We start from the raw sequence: 19938 nt of genomic DNA on the forward strand, positions 1-19938 counted from the left end.
ATGGTTACCAGTCCAAATTCGTAGATAAAACATTTCAATGCCTTAGAGATAGGTTCAATTTATCTATAAGAATGATTATGGATCAATTTCATTGAGAGTTTTTCAAAGTTTATCGCGTTTTTTAATCGCGATGGTTACCAGTCCAAATTCGTAGATCAAAAATATCAATGGCATAGAGATAGGTTCAATTCATCTATAGGAATGATTCTGGATAAATTTCATTGCGAGTTTTTCAAAGTTTATCGCGCTTTTTTATTCGCGATGGTTACGAGTCCAAATTCAATGAACAAACATTTCTATCACTTTGAAGTGATTTTCTATTCATCCATTGGGACTGGGAGGGTAAATTTTCATTTTTGAATGTCAACGGCCATATCACGTAGAACGCACCTGGTCTCGTCAGCTCCCAGAAGTTAAGTTACGTCGAGTCCCGTTAGTACTTGGAAGGGTGACCGCTTGGGAATACGGGATGTCGTTGGCGATGAATAGTTTGTTTTCAATAACAAATTTCTTGAATTTTTTTTTCAATCGCGATGGTTACCAGTCCAAATTCGTAGATAAAACATTTCAATGCCTTAGAGATAGGTTCAATTTATCTATAAGAATGATTATGGATCAATTTCATTGAGAGTTTTTCAAAGTTTATCGCGTTTTTTAATCGCGATGGTTACCAGTCCAAATTCGTAGATCAAAAATATCAATGGCATAGAGATAGGTTCAATTCATCTATAGGAATGATTCTGGATAAATTTCATTGCGAGTTTTTCAAAGTTTATCGCGCTTTTTTATTCGCGATGGTTACGAGTCCAAATTCAATGAACAAACATTTCTATCACTTTGAAGTGATTTTCTATTCATCCATTGGGACTGGGAGGGTAAATTTTCATTTTTGAATGTCAACGGCCATATCACGTAGAACGCACCTGGTCTCGTCAGCTCCCAGAAGTTAAGTTACGTCGAGTCCCGTTAGTACTTGGAAGGGTGACCGCTTGGGAATACGGGATGTCGTTGGCGATGAATAGTTTGTTTTCAATAACAAATTTCTTGAATTTTTTTTTCAATCACGATGGTTACCAGTCCAAATTCGTAGATAAAACATTTCAATGCCTTAGAGATAGGTTCAATTCATCTATAAAAATGATTCTGGATCAATTCCATTGAGAGTTTTTCAAAGTTTATCGCGTTTTTTAATCGCGATGGTTACCAATCCAAATTCGTCGATCAAAATATCAATGGCATAGAGATAGGTTCAATTCATCTATAGGAATGATTCTGGATGAATTTCATTGCGAGTTTTTCAAAGTTTATCGCGCTTTTTTATTCGCGATGGTTACGAGTCCAAATTCAATGAACAAACATTTCTATCACTTTGAAGTGATTTTCTATTCATCCATTGGGACTGGGAGGGTAAATTTTCATTTTTGAATGTCAACGGCTATATCACGTAGAACGCACCTGGTCTCGTCAGCTCCCAGAAGTTAAGTTACGTCGAGTCACGTTAGTACTTGGAAGGGTGACCGCTTGGGAATACGGGATGTCGTTGGCGATGAATAGTTTGTTTTCAATAACAAATTTCTTGAATTTTTTTTTCAATCGCGATGGTTACCAGTCCAAATTCGTAGATAAAACATTTCAATGCCTTAGAGATAGGTTCAATTCATCTATAAGAATGATTCTGGATCAATTCCATTGAGAGTTTTTCAAAGTTTATTGCGTTTTTTAATCGCGATGGTTACCAGTCCAAATTCGTAGATCAAAAATATCAATGGCATAGAGATAGGTTCAATTCATCTATAGGAATGATTCTGGATAAATTTCATTGCGAGTTTTTCAAAGTTTATCGCGCTTTTTTATTCGCGATGGTTACGAGTCCAAATTCAATGAACAAACATTTCTATCACTTTGAAGTGATTTTCTATTCATCCATTGGGACTGGGAGGGTAAATTTTCATTTTTGAATGTCAACGGCCATATCACGTAGAACGCACCTGGTCTCGTCAGCTCCCAGAAGTTAAGTTACGTCGAGTCCCGTTAGTACTTGGAAGGGTGACCGCTTGGGAATACGGGATGTCGTTGGCGATGAATAGTTTGTTTTCAATAACAAATTTCTTGAATTTTTTTTTCAATCACGATGGTTACCAGTCCAAATTCGTAGATAAAACATTTCAATGCCTTAGAGATAGGTTCAATTCATCTATAAAAATGATTCTGGATCAATTCCATTGAGAGTTTTTCAAAGTTTATCGCGTTTTTTAATCGCGATGGTTACCAATCCAAATTCGTCGATCAAAATATCAATGGCATAGAGATAGGTTCAATTCATCTATAGGAATGATTCTGGATGAATTTCATTGCGAGTTTTTCAAAGTTTATCGCGCTTTTTTATTCGCGATGGTTACGAGTCCAAATTCAATGAACAAACATTTCTATCACTTTGAAGTGATTTTCTATTCATCCATTGGGACTGGGAGGGTAAATTTTCATTTTTGAATGTCAACGGCTATATCACGTAGAACGCACCTGGTCTCGTCAGCTCCCAGAAGTTAAGTTACGTCGAGTCACGTTAGTACTTGGAAGGGTGACCGCTTGGGAATACGGGATGTCGTTGGCGATGAATAGTTTGTTTTCAATAACAAATTTCTTGAATTTTTTTTTCAATCGCGATGGTTACCAGTCCAAATTCGTAGATAAAACATTTCAATGCCTTAGAGATAGGTTCAATTCATCTATAAGAATGATTCTGGATCAATTCCATTGAGAGTTTTTCAAAGTTTATTGCGTTTTTTAATCGCGATGGTTACCAGTCCAAATTCGTAGATCAAAAATATCAATGGCATAGAGATAGGTTCAATTCATCTATAGGAATGATTCTGGATAAATTTCATTGCGAGTTTTTCAAAGTTTATCGCGCTTTTTTATTCGCGATGGTTACGAGTCCAAATTCAATGAACAAACATTTCTATCACTTTGAAGTGATTTTCTATTCATCCATTGGGACTGGGAGGGTAAATTTTCATTTTTGAATGTCAACGGCCATATCACGTAGAACGCACCTGGTCTCGTCAGCTCCCAGAAGTTAAGTTACGTCGAGTCCCGTTAGTACTTGGAAGGGTGACCGCTTGGGAATACGGGATGTCGTTGGCGATGAATAGTTTGTTTTCAATAACAAATTTCTTGAATTTTTTTTTCAATCGCGATGGTTACCAGTCCAAATTCGTAGATAAAACATTTCAATGCCTTAGAGATAGGTTCAATTTATCTATAAGAATGATTATGGATCAATTTCATTGAGAGTTTTTCAAAGTTTATCGCGTTTTTTAATCGCGATGGTTACCAGTCCAAATTCGTAGATCAAAAATATCAATGGCATAGAGATAGGTTCAATTCATCTATAGGAATGATTCTGGATAAATTTCATTGCGAGTTTTTCAAAGTTTATCGCGCTTTTTTATTCGCGATGGTTACGAGTCCAAATTCAATGAACAAACATTTCTATCACTTTGAAGTGATTTTCTATTCATCCATTGGGACTGGGAGGGTAAATTTTCATTTTTGAATGTCAACGGCCATATCACGTAGAACGCACCTGGTCTCGTCAGCTCCCAGAAGTTAAGTTACGTCGAGTCCCGTTAGTACTTGGAAGGGTGACCGCTTGGGAATACGGGATGTCGTTGGCGATGAATAGTTTGTTTTCAATAACAAATTTCTTGAATTTTTTTTTCAATCGCGATGGTTACCAGTCCAAATTCGTAGATAAAACATTTCAATGCCTTAGAGATAGGTTCAATTTATCTATAAGAATGATTATGGATCAATTTCATTGAGAGTTTTTCAAAGTTTATCGCGTTTTTTAATCGCGATGGTTACCAGTCCAAATTCGTAGATCAAAAATATCAATGGCATAGAGATAGGTTCAATTCATCTATAGGAATGATTCTGGATAAATTTCATTGCGAGTTTTTCAAAGTTTATCGCGCTTTTTTATTCGCGATGGTTACGAGTCCAAATTCAATGAACAAACATTTCTATCACTTTGAAGTGATTTTCTATTCATCCATTGGGACTGGGAGGGTAAATTTTCATTTTTGAATGTCAACGGCCATATCACGTAGAACGCACCTGGTCTCGTCAGCTCCCAGAAGTTAAGTTACGTCGAGTCCCGTTAGTACTTGGAAGGGTGACCGCTTGGGAATACGGGATGTCGTTGGCGATGAATAGTTTGTTTTCAATAACAAATTTCTTGAATTTTTTTTTCAATCACGATGGTTACCAGTCCAAATTCGTAGATAAAACATTTCAATGCCTTAGAGATAGGTTCAATTCATCTATAAAAATGATTCTGGATCAATTCCATTGAGAGTTTTTCAAAGTATATCGCGTTTTTTAATCGCGATGGTTACCAATCCAAATTCGTCGATCAAAATATCAATGGCATAGAGATAGGTTCAATTCATCTATAGGAATGATTCTGGATGAATTTCATTGCGAGTTTTTCAAAGTTTATCGCGCTTTTTTAATCGCGATGGTTACGAGTCCAAATTCAATGAATAAACATTTCTATCACTTTGAAGTGATTTTCTATTCATCCATTGGGAGTGGGAGGGTAAATTTTCATTTTTGAATGTCAACGGCCATATCACGTAGAACGCACCTGGTCTCGTCAGCTCCCAGAAGTTAAGTTACGTCGAGTCCCGTTAGTACTTGGAAGGGTGACCGCTTGGGAATACGGGATGTCGTTGGCGATGAATAGTTTGTTTTCAATAACAAATTTCTTGAATTTTTTTTTCAATCGCGATGGTTACCAGTCCAAATTCGTAGATAAAACATTTCAATGCCTTAGAGATAGGTTCAATTTATCTATAAGAATGATTATGGATCAATTTCATTGAGAGTTTTTCAAAGTTTATCGCGTTTTTTAATCGCGATGGTTACCAGTCCAAATTCGTAGATCAAAAATATCAATGGCATAGAGATAGGTTCAATTCATCTATAGGAATGATTCTGGATAAATTTCATTGCGAGTTTTTCAAAGTTTATCGCGCTTTTTTATTCGCGATGGTTACGAGTCCAAATTCAATGAACAAACATTTCTATCACTTTGAAGTGATTTTCTATTCATCCATTGGGACTGGGAGGGTAAATTTTCATTTTTGAATGTCAACGGCCATATCACGTAGAACGCACCTGGTCTCGTCAGCTCCCAGAAGTTAAGTTACGTCGAGTCCCGTTAGTACTTGGAAGGGTGACCGCTTGGGAATACGGGATGTCGTTGGCGATGAATAGTTTGTTTTCAATAACAAATTTCTTGAATTTTTTTTTCAATCACGATGGTTACCAGTCCAAATTCGTAGATAAAACATTTCAATGCCTTAGAGATAGGTTCAATTCATCTATAAAAATGATTCTGGATCAATTCCATTGAGAGTTTTTCAAAGTTTATCGCGTTTTTTAATCGCGATGGTTACCAATCCAAATTCGTCGATCAAAATATCAATGGCATAGAGATAGGTTCAATTCATCTATAGGAATGATTCTGGATGAATTTCATTGCGAGTTTTTCAAAGTTTATCGCGCTTTTTTATTCGCGATGGTTACGAGTCCAAATTCAATGAATAAACATTTCTATCACTTTGAAGTGATTTTCTATTCATCCATTGGGAGTGGGAGGGTAAATTTTCATTTTTGAATGTCAACGGCCATATCACGTAGAACGCACCTGGTCTCGTCAGCTCCCAGAAGTTAAGTTACGTCGAGTCCCGTTAGTACTTGGAAGGGTGACCGCTTGGGAATACGGGATGTCGTTGGCGATGAATAGTTTGTTTTCAATAACAAATTTCTTGAATTTTTTTTTCAATCGCGATGGTTACCAGTCCAAATTCGTAGATAAAACATTTCAATGCCTTAGAGATAGGTTCAATTTATCTATAAGAATGATTATGGATCAATTTCATTGAGAGTTTTTCAAAGTTTATCGCGTTTTTTAATCGCGATGGTTACCAGTCCAAATTCGTAGATCAAAAATATCAATGGCATAGAGATAGGTTCAATTCATCTATAGGAATGATTCTGGATAAATTTCATTGCGAGTTTTTCAAAGTTTATCGCGCTTTTTTATTCGCGATGGTTACGAGTCCAAATTCAATGAACAAACATTTCTATCACTTTGAAGTGATTTTCTATTCATCCATTGGGACTGGGAGGGTAAATTTTCATTTTTGAATGTCAACGGCCATATCACGTAGAACGCACCTGGTCTCGTCAGCTCCCAGAAGTTAAGTTACGTCGAGTCCCGTTAGTACTTGGAAGGGTGACCGCTTGGGAATACGGGATGTCGTTGGCGATGAATAGTTTGTTTTCAATAACAAATTTCTTGAATTTTTTTTTCAATCACGATGGTTACCAGTCCAAATTCGTAGATAAAACATTTCAATGCCTTAGAGATAGGTTCAATTCATCTATAAAAATGATTCTGGATCAATTCCATTGAGAGTTTTTCAAAGTTTATCGCGTTTTTTAATCGCGATGGTTACCAATCCAAATTCGTCGATCAAAATATCAATGGCATAGAGATAGGTTCAATTCATCTATAGGAATGATTCTGGATGAATTTCATTGCGAGTTTTTCAAAGTTTATCGCGCTTTTTTATTCGCGATGGTTACGAGTCCAAATTCAATGAATAAACATTTCTATCACTTTGAAGTGATTTTCTATTCATCCATTGGGAGTGGGAGGGTAAATTTTCATTTTTGAATGTCAACGGCCATATCACGTAGAACGCACCTGGTCTCGTCAGCTCCCAGAAGTTAAGTTACGTCGAGTCCCGTTAGTACTTGGAAGGGTGACCGCTTGGGAATACGGGATGTCGTTGGCGATGAATAGTTTGTTTTCAATAACAAATTTCTTGAATTTTTTTTTCAATCGCGATGGTTACCAGTCCAAATTCGTAGATAAAACATTTCAATGCCTTAGAGATAGGTTCAATTTATCTATAAGAATGATTATGGATCAATTTCATTGAGAGTTTTTCAAAGTTTATCGCGTTTTTTAATCGCGATGGTTACCAGTCCAAATTCGTAGATCAAAAATATCAATGGCATAGAGATAGGTTCAATTCATCTATAGGAATGATTCTGGATAAATTTCATTGCGAGTTTTTCAAAGTTTATCGCGCTTTTTTATTCGCGATGGTTACGAGTCCAAATTCAATGAACAAACATTTCTATCACTTTGAAGTGATTTTCTATTCATCCATTGGGACTGGGAGGGTAAATTTTCATTTTTGAATGTCAACGTCCATATCACGTAGAACGCACCTGGTCTCGTCAGCTCCCAGAAGTTAAGTTACGTCGAGTCCCGTTAGTACTTGGAAGGGTGACCGCTTGGGAATACGGGATGTCGTTGGCGATGAATAGTTTGTTTTCAATAACAAATTTCTTGAATTTTTTTTTCAATCACGATGGTTACCAGTCCAAATTCGTAGATAAAACATTTCAATGCCTTAGAGATAGGTTCAATTCATCTATAAAAATGATTCTGGATCAATTCCATTGAGAGTTTTTCAAAGTTTATCGCGTTTTTTAATCGCGATGGTTACCAATCCAAATTCGTCGATCAAAATATCAATGGCATAGAGATAGGTTCAATTCATCTATAGGAATGATTCTGGATGAATTTCATTGCGAGTTTTTCAAAGTTTATCGCGCTTTTTTATTCGCGATGGTTACGAGTCCAAATTCAATGAATAAACATTTCTATCACTTTGAAGTGATTTTCTATTCATCCATTGGGAGTGGGAGGGTAAATTTTCATTTTTGAATGTCAACGGCCATATCACGTAGAACGCACCTGGTCTCGTCAGCTCCCAGAAGTTAAGTTACGTCGAGTCCCGTTAGTACTTGGAAGGGTGACCGCTTGGGAATACGGGATGTCGTTGGCGATGAATAGTTTGTTTTCAATAACAAATTTCTTGAATTTTTTTTTCAATCACGATGGTTACCAGTCCAAATTCGTAGATAAAACATTTCAATGCCTTAGAGATAGGTTCAATTCATCTATAAAAATGATTCTGGATCAATTCCATTGAGAGTTTTTCAAAGTTTATCGCGTTTTTTAATCGCGATGGTTACCAATCCAAATTCCTCGATCAAAATATCAATGGCATAGAGATAGGTTCAATTCATCTATAGGAATGATTCTGGATGAATTTCATTGCGAGTTTTTCAAAGTTTATCGCGCTTTTTTATTCGCGATGGTTACGAGTCCAAATTCAATGAACAAACATTTCTATCACTTTGAAGTGATTTTCTATTCATCCATTGGGACTGGGAGGGTAAATTTTCATTTTTGAATGTCAACGGCTATATCACGTAGAACGCACCTGGTCTCGTCAGCTCCCAGAAGTTAAGTTACGTCGAGTCACGTTAGTACTTGGAAGGGTGACCGCTTGGGAATACGGGATGTCGTTGGCGATGAATAGTTTGTTTTCAATAACAAATTTCTTGAATTTTTTTTTCAATCGCGATGGTTACCAGTCCAAATTCGTAGATAAAACATTTCAATGCCTTAGAGATAGGTTCAATTCATCTATAAGAATGATTCTGGATCAATTCCATTGAGAGTTTTTCAAAGTTTATCGCGTTTTTTAATCGTGATGGTTACCAATCCAAATTCGTCGATCAAAATATCAATGGCATAGAGATAGGTTCAATTCATCTATAGGAATGATTCTGGATGAATTTCATTGCGAGTTTTTCAAAGTTTATCGCGCTTTTTTATTCGCGATGGTTACGAGTCCAAATTCAATGAACAAACATTTCTATCACTTTGAAGTGATTTTCTATTCATCCATTGGGAATGGAAGGGTAAATTTTCATTGCTGAATGTCAACGGCCATATCGAGTAGAACGCACCTGGTCTCGTCAGCTCCCAGAAGTTAAGTTACGTCGAGTCCTGTTAGTACTTGGAAGGGTGACCGCTTGGGAATACGGGATGTCGTTGGCGATGAATAGTTTGTTTTCAATAACAAATTTCTTGAAATTTTTTTTCAATCACGATGGTTACCAGTCCAAATTCGTAGATAAAACATTTCAATGCCTTAGAGATAGGTTCAATTCATCTATAAGAATGATTATGGATCAATTCCATTGAGAGTTTTTCAAAGTTTATCGCGTTTTTTAATCGCGATGGTTACCAGTCCAAATTCGTAGATCAAAAATATCAATGGCATAGAGATAGGTTCAATTCATCTATAGGAATGATTCTGGATAAATTTCATTGCGAGTTTTTCAAAGTTTATCGCGCTTTTTTATTCGCGATGGTTACGAGTCCAAATTCAATGAACAAACATTTCTATCACTTTGAAGTGATTTTCTATTCATCCATTGGGACTGGGAGGGTAAATTTTCATTTTTGAATGTCAACGGCCATATCACGTAGAACGCACCTGGTCTCGTCAGCTCCCAGAAGTTAAGTTACGTCGAGTCCCGTTAGTACTTGGAAGGGTGACCGCTTGGGAATACGGGATGTCGTTGGCGATGAATAGTTTGTTTTCAATAACAAATTTCTTGAATTTTTTTTTCAATCACGATGGTTACCAGTCCAAATTCGTAGATAAAACATTTCAATGCCTTAGAGATAGGTTCAATTCATCTATAAAAATGATTCTGGATCAATTCCATTGAGAGTTTTTCAAAGTTTATCGCGTTTTTTAATCGCGATGGTTACCAATCCAAATTCGTCGATCAAAATATCAATGGCATAGAGATAGGTTCAATTCATCTATAGGAATGATTCTGGATGAATTTCATTGCGAGTTTTTCAAAGTTTATCGCGCTTTTTTATTCGCGATGGTTACGAGTCCAAATTCAATGAATAAACATTTCTATCACTTTGAAGTGATTTTCTATTCATCCATTGGGACTGGGAGGGTAAATTTTCATTTTTGAATGTCAACGGCCATATCACGTAGAACGCACCTGGTCTCGTCAGCTCCCAGAAGTTAAGTTACGTCGAGTCCCGTTAGTACTTGGAAGGGTGACCGCTTGGGAATACGGGATGTCGTTGGCGATGAATAGTTTGTTTTCAATAACAAATTTCTTGAATTTTTTTTTCAATCACGATGGTTACCAGTCCAAATTCGTAGATAAAACATTTCAATGCCTTAGAGATAGGTTCAATTCATCTATAAAAATGATTCTGGATCAATTCCATTGAGAGTTTTTCAAAGTTTATCGCGTTTTTTAATCGCGATGGTTACCAATCCAAATTCGTCGATCAAAATATCAATGGCATAGAGATAGGTTCAATTCATCTATAGGAATGATTCTGGATGAATTTCATTGCGAGTTTTTCAAAGTTTATCGCGCTTTTTTATTCGCGATGGTTACGAGTCCAAATTCAATGAACAAACATTTCTATCACTTTGAAGTGATTTTCTATTCATCCATTGGGACTGGGAGGGTAAATTTTCATTTTTGAATGTCAACGGCTATATCACGTAGAACGCACCTGGTCTCGTCAACTCCCAGAAGTTAAGTTACGTCGAGTCCTGTTAGTACTTGGAAGGGTGACCGCTTGGGAATACGGGATGTCGTTGGCGATGAATAGTTTGTTTTCAATAACAAATTTCTTGAAATTTTTTTTCAATCACGATGGTTACCAGTCCAAATTCGTAGATAAAACATTTCAATGCCTTAGAGATAGGTTCAATTCATCTATAAGAATGATTATGGATCAATTCCATTGAGAGTTTTTCAAAGTTTATCGCGTTTTTTAATCGCGATGGTTACCAGTCCAAATTCGTAGATCAAAAATATCAATGGCATAGAGATAGGTTCAATTCATCTATAGGAATGATTCTGGATAAATTTCATTGCGAGTTTTTCAAAGTTTATCGCGCTTTTTTATTCGCGATGGTTACGAGTCCAAATTCAATGAACAAACATTTCTATCACTTTGAAGTGATTTTCTATTCATCCATTGGGACTGGGAGGGTAAATTTTCATTTTTGAATGTCAACGGCCATATCACGTAGAACGCACCTGGTCTCGTCAGCTCCCAGAAGTTAAGTTACGTCGAGTCCCGTTAGTACTTGGAAGGGTGACCGCTTGGGAATACGGGATGTCGTTGGCGATGAATAGTTTGTTTTCAATAACAAATTTCTTGAATTTTTTTTTCAATCACGATGGTTACCAGTCCAAATTCGTAGATAAAACATTTCAATGCCTTAGAGATAGGTTCAATTCATCTATAAAAATGATTCTGGATCAATTCCATTGAGAGTTTTTCAAAGTTTATCGCGTTTTTTAATCGCGATGGTTACCAATCCAAATTCGTCGATCAAAATATCAATGGCATAGAGATAGGTTCAATTCATCTATAGGAATGATTCTGGATGAATTTCATTGCGAGTTTTTCAAAGTTTATCGCGCTTTTTTATTCGCGATGGTTACGAGTCCAAATTCAATGAATAAACATTTCTATCACTTTGAAGTGATTTTCTATTCATCCATTGGGACTGGGAGGGTAAATTTTCATTTTTGAATGTCAACGGCCATATCACGTAGAACGCACCTGGTCTCGTCAGCTCCCAGAAGTTAAGTTACGTCGAGTCCCGTTAGTACTTGGAAGGGTGACCGCTTGGGAATACGGGATGTCGTTGGCGATGAATAGTTTGTTTTCAATAACAAATTTCTTGAATTTTTTTTTCAATCACGATGGTTACCAGTCCAAATTCGTAGATAAAACATTTCAATGCCTTAGAGATAGGTTCAATTCATCTATAAAAATGATTCTGGATCAATTCCATTGAGAGTTTTTCAAAGTTTATCGCGTTTTTTAATCGCGATGGTTACCAATCCAAATTCGTCGATCAAAATATCAATGGCATAGAGATAGGTTCAATTCATCTATAGGAATGATTCTGGATGAATTTCATTGCGAGTTTTTCAAAGTTTATCGCGCTTTTTTATTCGCGATGGTTACGAGTCCAAATTCAATGAATAAACATTTCTATCACTTTGAAGTGATTTTCTATTCATCCATTGGGACTGGGAGGGTAAATTTTCATTTTTGAATGTCAACGGCCATATCACGTAGAACGCACCTGGTCTCGTCAGCTCCCAGAAGTTAAGTTACGTCGAGTCCCGTTAGTACTTGGAAGGGTGACCGCTTGGGAATACGGGATGTCGTTGGCGATGAATAGTTTGTTTTCAATAACAAATTTCTTGAATTTTTTTTTCAATCACGATGGTTACCAGTCCAAATTCGTAGATAAAACATTTCAATGCCTTAGAGATAGGTTCAATTCATCTATAAAAATGATTCTGGATCAATTCCATTGAGAGTTTTTCAAAGTTTATCGCGTTTTTTAATCGCGATGGTTACCAATCCAAATTCGTCGATCAAAATATCAATGGCATAGAGATAGGTTCAATTCATCTATAGGAATGATTCTGGATGAATTTCATTGCGAGTTTTTCAAAGTTTATCGCGCTTTTTTATTCGCGATGGTTACGAGTCCAAATTCAATGAACAAACATTTCTATCACTTTGAAGTGATTTTCTATTCATCCATTGGGACTGGGAGGGTAAATTTTCATTTTTGAATGTCAACGGCCATATCACGTAGAACGCACCTGGTCTCGTCAGCTCCCAGAAGTTAAGTTACGTCGAGTCCCGTTAGTACTTGGAAGGGTGACCGCTTGGGAATACGGGATGTCGTTGGCGATGAACAGTTTGTTTTCAATAACAAACTTCTTGAAATTTTTTTTCAATCACGATGGTTACCAGTCCAAATTCTTAGATAAAAAATTTCAATGGCATAGAGATAGGTTCAATTCATCTATTTGAATGATTCTGGATAAATTTCATTGCGAGTTTTTCAAAGTTTATCGCGCTTTTTTATTCGCGATGGTTACGAGTCCAAATTCAATGAACAAACATTTCTATCACTTTGAAGTGATTTTCTATTCATCCATTGGGACTGGGAGGGTAAATTTTCATTTTTGAATGTCAACGGCCATATCACGTAGAACGCACCTGGTCTCGTCAGCTCCCAGAAGTTAAGTTACGTCGAGTCCCGTTAGTACTTGGAAGGGTGACCGCTTGGGAATACGGGATGTCGTTGGCGATGAACAGTTTGTTTTCAATAACAAACTTCTTGAAATTTTTTTTCAATCACGATGGTTACCAGTCCAAATTCTTAGATAAAAAATTTCAATGGCATAGAGATAGGTTCAATTCATCTATTTGAATGATTCTGGATAAATTTCATTGCGAGTTTTTCAAAGTTTATCGCGCTTTTTTATTCGCGATGGTTACGAGTCCAAATTCAATGAACAAACATTTCTATCACTTTGAAGTGATTTTCTATTCATCCATTGGGACTGGGAGGGTAAATTTTCATTTTTGAATGTCAACGGCCATATCACGTAGAACGCACCTGGTCTCGTCAGCTCCCAGAAGTTAAGTTACGTCGAGTCCCGTTAGTACTTGGAAGGGTGACCGCTTGGGAATACGGGATGTCGTTGGCGATGAATAGTTTGTTTTCAATAACAAATTTCTTGAATTTTTTTTTCAATCGCGATGGTTACCAGTCCAAATTCGTAGATAAAACATTTCAATGCCTTAGAGATAGGTTCAATTTATCTATAAGAATGATTATGGATCAATTTCATTGAGAGTTTTTCAAAGTTTATCGCGTTTTTTAATCGCGATGGTTACCAGTCCAAATTCGTAGATCAAAAATATCAATGGCATAGAGATAGGTTCAATTCATCTATAGGAATGATTCTGGATAAATTTCATTGCGAGTTTTTCAAAGTTTATCGCGCTTTTTTATTCGCGATGGTTACGAGTCCAAATTCAATGAACAAACATTTCTATCACTTTGAAGTGATTTTCTATTCATCCATTGGGACTGGGAGGGTAAATTTTCATTTTTGAATGTCAACGGCCATATCACGTAGAACGCACCTGGTCTCGTCAGCTCCCAGAAGTTAAGTTACGTCGAGTCCCGTTAGTACTTGGAAGGGTGACCGCTTGGGAATACGGGATGTCGTTGGCGATGAATAGTTTGTTTTCAATAACAAATTTCTTGAATTTTTTTTTCAATCACGATGGTTACCAGTCCAAATTCGTAGATAAAACATTTCAATGCCTTAGAGATAGGTTCAATTCATCTATAAAAATGATTCTGGATCAATTCCATTGAGAGTTTTTCAAAGTTTATCGCGTTTTTTAATCGCGATGGTTACCAATCCAAATTCGTCGATCAAAATATCAATGGCATAGAGATAGGTTCAATTCATCTATAGGAATGATTCTGGATGAATTTCATTGCGAGTTTTTCAAAGTTTATCGCGCTTTTTTATTCGCGATGGTTACGAGTCCAAATTCAATGAATAAACATTTCTATCACTTTGAAGTGATTTTCTATTCATCCATTGGGACTGGGAGGGTAAATTTTCATTTTTGAATGTCAACGGCCATATCACGTAGAACGCACCTGGTCTCGTCAGCTCCCAGAAGTTAAGTTACGTCGAGTCCCGTTAGTACTTGGAAGGGTGACCGCTTGGGAATACGGGATGTCGTTGGCGATGAATAGTTTGTTTTCAATAACAAATTTCTTGAATTTTTTTTTCAATCACGATGGTTACCAGTCCAAATTCGTAGATAAAACATTTCAATGCCTTAGAGATAGGTTCAATTCATCTATAAAAATGATTCTGGATCAATTCCATTGAGAGTTTTTCAAAGTTTATCGCGTTTTTTAATCGCGATGGTTACCAATCCAAATTCGTCGATCAAAATATCAATGGCATAGAGATAGGTTCAATTCATCTATAGGAATGATTCTGGATGAATTTCATTGCGAGTTTTTCAAAGTTTATCGCGCTTTTTTATTCGCGATGGTTACGAGTCCAAATTCAATGAACAAACATTTCTATCACTTTGAAGTGATTTTCTATTCATCCATTGGGACTGGGAGGGTAAATTTTCATTTTTGAATGTCAACGGCTATATCACGTAGAACGCACCTGGTCTCGTCAACTCCCAGAAGTTAAGTTACGTCGAGTCCTGTTAGTACTTGGAAGGGTGACCGCTTGGGAATACGGGATGTCGTTGGCGATGAATAGTTTGTTTTCAATAACAAATTTCTTGAATTTTTTTTTCAATCACGATGGTTACCAGTCCAAATTCGTAGATAAAACATTTCAATGCCTTAGAGATAGGTTCAATTCATCTATAAAAATGATTCTGGATCAATTCCATTGAGAGTTTTTCAAAGTTTATCGCGTTTTTTAATCGCGATGGTTACCAATCCAAATTCGTCGATCAAAATATCAATGGCATAGAGATAGGTTCAATTCATCTATAGGAATGATTCTGGATGAATTTCATTGCGAGTTTTTCAAAGTTTATCGCGCTTTTTTATTCGCGATGGTTACGAGTCCAAATTCAATGAACAAACATTTCTATCACTTTGAAGTGATTTTCTATTCATCCATTGGGACTGGGAGGGTAAATTTTCATTTTTGAATGTCAACGGCTATATCACGTAGAACGCACCTGGTCTCGTCAACTCCCAGAAGTTAAGTTACGTCGAGTCCTGTTAGTACTTGGAAGGGTGACCGCTTGGGAATACGGGATGTCGTTGGCGATGAATAGTTTGTTTTCAATAACAAATTTCTTGAAATTTTTTTTCAATCACGATGGTTACCAGTCCAAATTCGTAGATAAAACATTTCAATGCCTTAGAGATAGGTTCAATTCATCTATAAGAATGATTATGGATCAATTCCATTGAGAGTTTTTCAAAGTTTATCGCGTTTTTTAATCGCGATGGTTACCAGTCCAAATTCGTAGATCAAAAATATCAATGGCATAGAGATAGGTTCAATTCATCTATAGGAATGATTCTGGATAAATTTCATTGCGAGTTTTTCAAAGTTTATCGCGCTTTTTTATTCGCGATGGTTACGAGTCCAAATTCAATGAACAAACATTTCTATCACTTTGAAGTGATTTTCTATTCATCCATTGGGACTGGGAGGGTAAATTTTCATTTTTGAATGTCAACGGCCATATCACGTAGAACGCACCTGGTCTCGTCAGCTCCCAGAAGTTAAGTTACGTCGAGTCCCGTTAGTACTTGGAAGGGTGACCGCTTGGGAATACGGGATGTCGTTGGCGATGAATAGTTTGTTTTCAATAACAAATTTCTTGAATTTTTTTTTCAATCACGATGGTTACCAGTCCAAATTCGTAGATAAAACATTTCAATGCCTTAGAGATAGGTTCAATTCATCTATAAAAATGATTCTGGATCAATTCCATTGAGAGTTTTTCAAAGTTTATCGCGTTTTTTAATCGCGATGGTTACCAATCCAAATTCGTCGATCAAAATATCAATGGCATAGAGATAGGTTCAATTCATCTATAGGAATGATTCTGGATGAATTTCATTGCGAGTTTTTCAAAGTTTATCGCGCTTTTTTATTCGCGATGGTTACGAGTCCAAATTCAATGAATAAACATTTCTATCACTTTGAAGTGATTTTCTATTCATCCATTGGGACTGGGAGGGTAAATTTTCATTTTTGAATGTCAACGGCCATATCACGTAGAACGCACCTGGTCTCGTCAGCTCCCAGAAGTTAAGTTACGTCGAGTCCCGTTAGTACTTGGAAGGGTGACCGCTTGGGAATACGGGATGTCGTTGGCGATGAATAGTTTGTTTTCAATAACAAATTTCTTGAATTTTTTTTTCAATCACGATGGTTACCAGTCCAAATTCGTAGATAAAACATTTCAATGCCTTAGAGATAGGTTCAATTCATCTATAAAAATGATTCTGGATCAATTCCATTGAGAGTTTTTCAAAGTTTATCGCGTTTTTTAATCGCGATGGTTACCAATCCAAATTCGTCGATCAAAATATCAATGGCATAGAGATAGGTTCAATTCATCTATAGGAATGATTCTGGATGAATTTCATTGCGAGTTTTTCAAAGTTTATCGCGCTTTTTTATTCGCGATGGTTACGAGTCCAAATTCAATGAACAAACATTTCTATCACTTTGAAGTGATTTTCTATTCATCCATTGGGACTGGGAGGGTAAATTTTCATTTTTGAATGTCAACGGCTATATCACGTAGAACGCACCTGGTCTCGTCAACTCCCAGAAGTTAAGTTACGTCGAGTCCTGTTAGTACTTGAAAGGGTGACCGCTTGGGAATACGGGATGTCGTTGGCGATGAACAGTTTGTTTTCAATAACAAACTTCTTGAAATTTTTTTTCAATCACGATGGTTACCAGTCCAAATTCTTAGATAAAAAATTTCAATGGCATAGAGATAGGTTCAATTCATCTATTTGAATGATTCTGGATAAATTTCATTGCGAGTTTTTCAAAGTTTATCGCGCTTTTTTATTCGCGATGGTTACGAGTCCAAATTCAATGAACAAACATTTCTATCACTTTGAAGTGATTTTCTATTCATCCATTGGGACTGGGAGGGTAAATTTTCATTTTTGAATGTCAACGGCCATAGCACGTAGAACGCACCTGGTCTCGTCAGCTCCCAGAAGTTAAGTTACGTCGAGTCCCGTTAGTACTTGGAAGGGTGACCGCTTGGGAATACGGGATGTCGTTGGCGATGAATAGTTTGTTTTCAATAACAAATTTCTTGAATTTTTTTTTCAATCGCGATGGTTACCAGTCCAAATTCGTAGATAAAACATTTCAATGCCTTAGAGATAGGTTCAATTTATCTATAAGAATGATTATGGATCAATTTCATTGAGAGTTTTTCAAAGTTTATCGCGTTTTTTAATCGCGATGGTTACCAGTCCAAATTCGTAGATCAAAAATATCAATGGCATAGAGATAGGTTCAATTCATCTATAGGAATGATTCTGGATAAATTTCATTGCGAGTTTTTCAAAGTTTATCGCGCTTTTTTATTCGCGATGGTTACGAGTCCAAATTCAATGAACAAACATTTCTATCACTTTGAAGTGATTTTCTATTCATCCATTGGGACTGGGAGGGTAAATTTTCATTTTTGAATGTCAACGGCCATATCACGTAGAACGCACCTGGTCTCGTCAGCTCCCAGAAGTTAAGTTACGTCGAGTCCCGTTAGTACTTGGAAGGGTGACCGCTTGGGAATACGGGATGTCGTTGGCGATGAATAGTTTGTTTTCAATAACAAATTTCTTGAATTTTTTTTTCAATCACGATGGTTACCAGTCCAAATTCGTAGATAAAACATTTCAATGCCTTAGAGATAGGTTCAATTCATCTATAAAAATGATTCTGGATCAATTCCATTGAGAGTTTTTCAAAGTTTATCGCGTTTTTTAATCGCGATGGTTACCAATCCAAATTCGTCGATCAAAATATCAATGGCATAGAGATAGGTTCAATTCATCTATAGGAATGATTCTGGATGAATTTCATTGCGAGTTTTTCAAAGTTTATCGCGCTTTTTTATTCGCGATGGTTACGAGTCCAAATTCAATGAATAAACATTTCTATCACTTTGAAGTGATTTTCTATTCATCCATTGGGACTGGGAGGGTAAATTTTCATTTTTGAATGTCAACGGCCATATCACGTAGAACGCACCTGGTCTCGTCAGCTCCCAGAAGTTAAGTTACGTCGAGTCCCGTTAGTACTTGGAAGGGTGACCGCTTGGGAATACGGGATGTCGTTGGCGATGAATAGTTTGTTTTCAATAACAAATTTCTTGAATTTTTTTTTCAATCACGATGGTTACCAGTCCAAATTCGTAGATAAAACATTTCAATGCCTTAGAGATAGGTTCAATTCATCTATAAAAATGATTCTGGATCAATTCCATTGAGAGTTTTTCAAAGTTTATCGCGTTTTTTAATCGCGATGGTTACCAATCCAAATTCGTCGATCAAAATATCAATGGCATAGAGATAGGTTCAATTCATCTATAGGAATGATTCTGGATGAATTTCATTGCGAGTTTTTCAAAGTTTATCGCGCTTTTTTATTCGCGATGGTTACGAGTCCAAATTCAATGAACAAACATTTCTATCACTTTGAAGTGATTTTCTATTCATCCATTGGGACTGGGAGGGTAAATTTTCATTTTTGAATGTCAACGGCTATATCACGTAGAACGCACCTGGTCTCGTCAACTCCCAGAAGTTAAGTTACGTCGAGTCCTGTTAGTACTTGGAAGGGTGACCGCTTGGGAATACGGGATGTCGTTGGCGATGAATAGTTTGTTTTCAATAACAAATTTCTTGAAATTTTTTTTCAATCACGATGGTTACCAGTCCAAATTCGTAGATAAAACATTTCAATGCCTTAGAGATAGGTTCAATTCATCTATAAGAATGATTATGGATCAATTCCATTGAGAGTTTTTCAAAGTTTATCGCGTTTTTTAATCGCGATGGTTACCAGTCCAAATTCGTAGATCAAAAATATCAATGGCATAGAGATAGGTTCAATTCATCTATAGGAATGATTCTGGATAAATTTCATTGCGAGTTTTTCAAAGTTTATCGCGCTTTTTTATTCGCGATGGTTACGAGTCCAAATTCAATGAACAAACATTTCTATCACTTTGAAGTGATTTTCTATTCATCCATTGGGACTGGGAGGGTAAATTTTCATTTTTGAATGTCAACGGCCATATCACGTAGAACGCACCTGGTCTCGTCAGCTCCCAGAAGTTAAGTTACGTCGAGTCCCGTTAGTACTTGGAAGGGTGACCGCTTGGGAATACGGGATGTCGTTGGCGATGAATAGTTTGTTTTCAATAACAAATTTCTTGAATTTTTTTTTCAATCACGATGGTTACCAGTCCAAATTCGTAGATAAAACATTTCAATGCCTTAGAGATAGGTTCAATTCATCTATAAAAATGATTCTGGATCAATTCCATTG

The 19938-nt window shown here is 36.6% G+C and overlaps 38 pseudogenes; all 38 read left to right on the plus strand.

Annotated features, from left to right (window-relative positions):
* The first annotated feature begins 362 nt into the window (after positions 1-362).
* LOC124332042 lies at positions 363-481 on the plus strand (annotated as a pseudogene).
* A 414-nt stretch (positions 482-895) lies between these two features.
* On the plus strand, positions 896-1014 carry LOC124332043 (annotated as a pseudogene).
* A 413-nt stretch (positions 1015-1427) lies between these two features.
* Positions 1428-1546, plus strand: LOC124333509 (annotated as a pseudogene).
* A 414-nt stretch (positions 1547-1960) lies between these two features.
* LOC124332044 lies at positions 1961-2079 on the plus strand (annotated as a pseudogene).
* A 413-nt stretch (positions 2080-2492) lies between these two features.
* On the plus strand, positions 2493-2611 carry LOC124333510 (annotated as a pseudogene).
* A 414-nt stretch (positions 2612-3025) lies between these two features.
* Positions 3026-3144, plus strand: LOC124332045 (annotated as a pseudogene).
* A 414-nt stretch (positions 3145-3558) lies between these two features.
* Positions 3559-3677, plus strand: LOC124332046 (annotated as a pseudogene).
* A 414-nt stretch (positions 3678-4091) lies between these two features.
* Positions 4092-4210, plus strand: LOC124332047 (annotated as a pseudogene).
* A 413-nt stretch (positions 4211-4623) lies between these two features.
* LOC124332048 lies at positions 4624-4742 on the plus strand (annotated as a pseudogene).
* A 414-nt stretch (positions 4743-5156) lies between these two features.
* On the plus strand, positions 5157-5275 carry LOC124332049 (annotated as a pseudogene).
* A 413-nt stretch (positions 5276-5688) lies between these two features.
* LOC124332050 lies at positions 5689-5807 on the plus strand (annotated as a pseudogene).
* A 414-nt stretch (positions 5808-6221) lies between these two features.
* LOC124332051 lies at positions 6222-6340 on the plus strand (annotated as a pseudogene).
* Positions 6341-6753: 413 nt separating this feature from the next.
* Positions 6754-6872, plus strand: LOC124332053 (annotated as a pseudogene).
* A 414-nt stretch (positions 6873-7286) lies between these two features.
* Positions 7287-7405, plus strand: LOC124333562 (annotated as a pseudogene).
* A 413-nt stretch (positions 7406-7818) lies between these two features.
* On the plus strand, positions 7819-7937 carry LOC124332054 (annotated as a pseudogene).
* Positions 7938-8350: 413 nt separating this feature from the next.
* On the plus strand, positions 8351-8469 carry LOC124333511 (annotated as a pseudogene).
* Positions 8470-8882: 413 nt separating this feature from the next.
* On the plus strand, positions 8883-9001 carry LOC124329673 (annotated as a pseudogene).
* Positions 9002-9415: 414 nt separating this feature from the next.
* LOC124332055 lies at positions 9416-9534 on the plus strand (annotated as a pseudogene).
* A 413-nt stretch (positions 9535-9947) lies between these two features.
* LOC124332056 lies at positions 9948-10066 on the plus strand (annotated as a pseudogene).
* Positions 10067-10479: 413 nt separating this feature from the next.
* On the plus strand, positions 10480-10598 carry LOC124330028 (annotated as a pseudogene).
* Positions 10599-11012: 414 nt separating this feature from the next.
* LOC124332057 lies at positions 11013-11131 on the plus strand (annotated as a pseudogene).
* A 413-nt stretch (positions 11132-11544) lies between these two features.
* On the plus strand, positions 11545-11663 carry LOC124332059 (annotated as a pseudogene).
* A 413-nt stretch (positions 11664-12076) lies between these two features.
* LOC124332060 lies at positions 12077-12195 on the plus strand (annotated as a pseudogene).
* Positions 12196-12608: 413 nt separating this feature from the next.
* Positions 12609-12727, plus strand: LOC124332062 (annotated as a pseudogene).
* Positions 12728-13011: 284 nt separating this feature from the next.
* On the plus strand, positions 13012-13130 carry LOC124332063 (annotated as a pseudogene).
* A 284-nt stretch (positions 13131-13414) lies between these two features.
* Positions 13415-13533, plus strand: LOC124332064 (annotated as a pseudogene).
* A 414-nt stretch (positions 13534-13947) lies between these two features.
* On the plus strand, positions 13948-14066 carry LOC124332066 (annotated as a pseudogene).
* Positions 14067-14479: 413 nt separating this feature from the next.
* On the plus strand, positions 14480-14598 carry LOC124332067 (annotated as a pseudogene).
* Positions 14599-15011: 413 nt separating this feature from the next.
* Positions 15012-15130, plus strand: LOC124330029 (annotated as a pseudogene).
* A 413-nt stretch (positions 15131-15543) lies between these two features.
* LOC124330031 lies at positions 15544-15662 on the plus strand (annotated as a pseudogene).
* Positions 15663-16076: 414 nt separating this feature from the next.
* Positions 16077-16195, plus strand: LOC124332068 (annotated as a pseudogene).
* Positions 16196-16608: 413 nt separating this feature from the next.
* On the plus strand, positions 16609-16727 carry LOC124332069 (annotated as a pseudogene).
* A 413-nt stretch (positions 16728-17140) lies between these two features.
* On the plus strand, positions 17141-17259 carry LOC124330125 (annotated as a pseudogene).
* A 284-nt stretch (positions 17260-17543) lies between these two features.
* LOC124335117 lies at positions 17544-17662 on the plus strand (annotated as a pseudogene).
* A 414-nt stretch (positions 17663-18076) lies between these two features.
* On the plus strand, positions 18077-18195 carry LOC124332070 (annotated as a pseudogene).
* A 413-nt stretch (positions 18196-18608) lies between these two features.
* LOC124332071 lies at positions 18609-18727 on the plus strand (annotated as a pseudogene).
* Positions 18728-19140: 413 nt separating this feature from the next.
* On the plus strand, positions 19141-19259 carry LOC124330032 (annotated as a pseudogene).
* Positions 19260-19673: 414 nt separating this feature from the next.
* LOC124332072 lies at positions 19674-19792 on the plus strand (annotated as a pseudogene).
* Positions 19793-19938: the final 146 nt, after the last annotated feature.

The sequence above is a fragment of the Daphnia pulicaria genome, chromosome 3 (genome assembly GCF_021234035.1).
Source record: "Daphnia pulicaria isolate SC F1-1A chromosome 3, SC_F0-13Bv2, whole genome shotgun sequence".
Taxonomy (NCBI): domain Eukaryota; kingdom Metazoa; phylum Arthropoda; class Branchiopoda; order Diplostraca; family Daphniidae; genus Daphnia; species Daphnia pulicaria.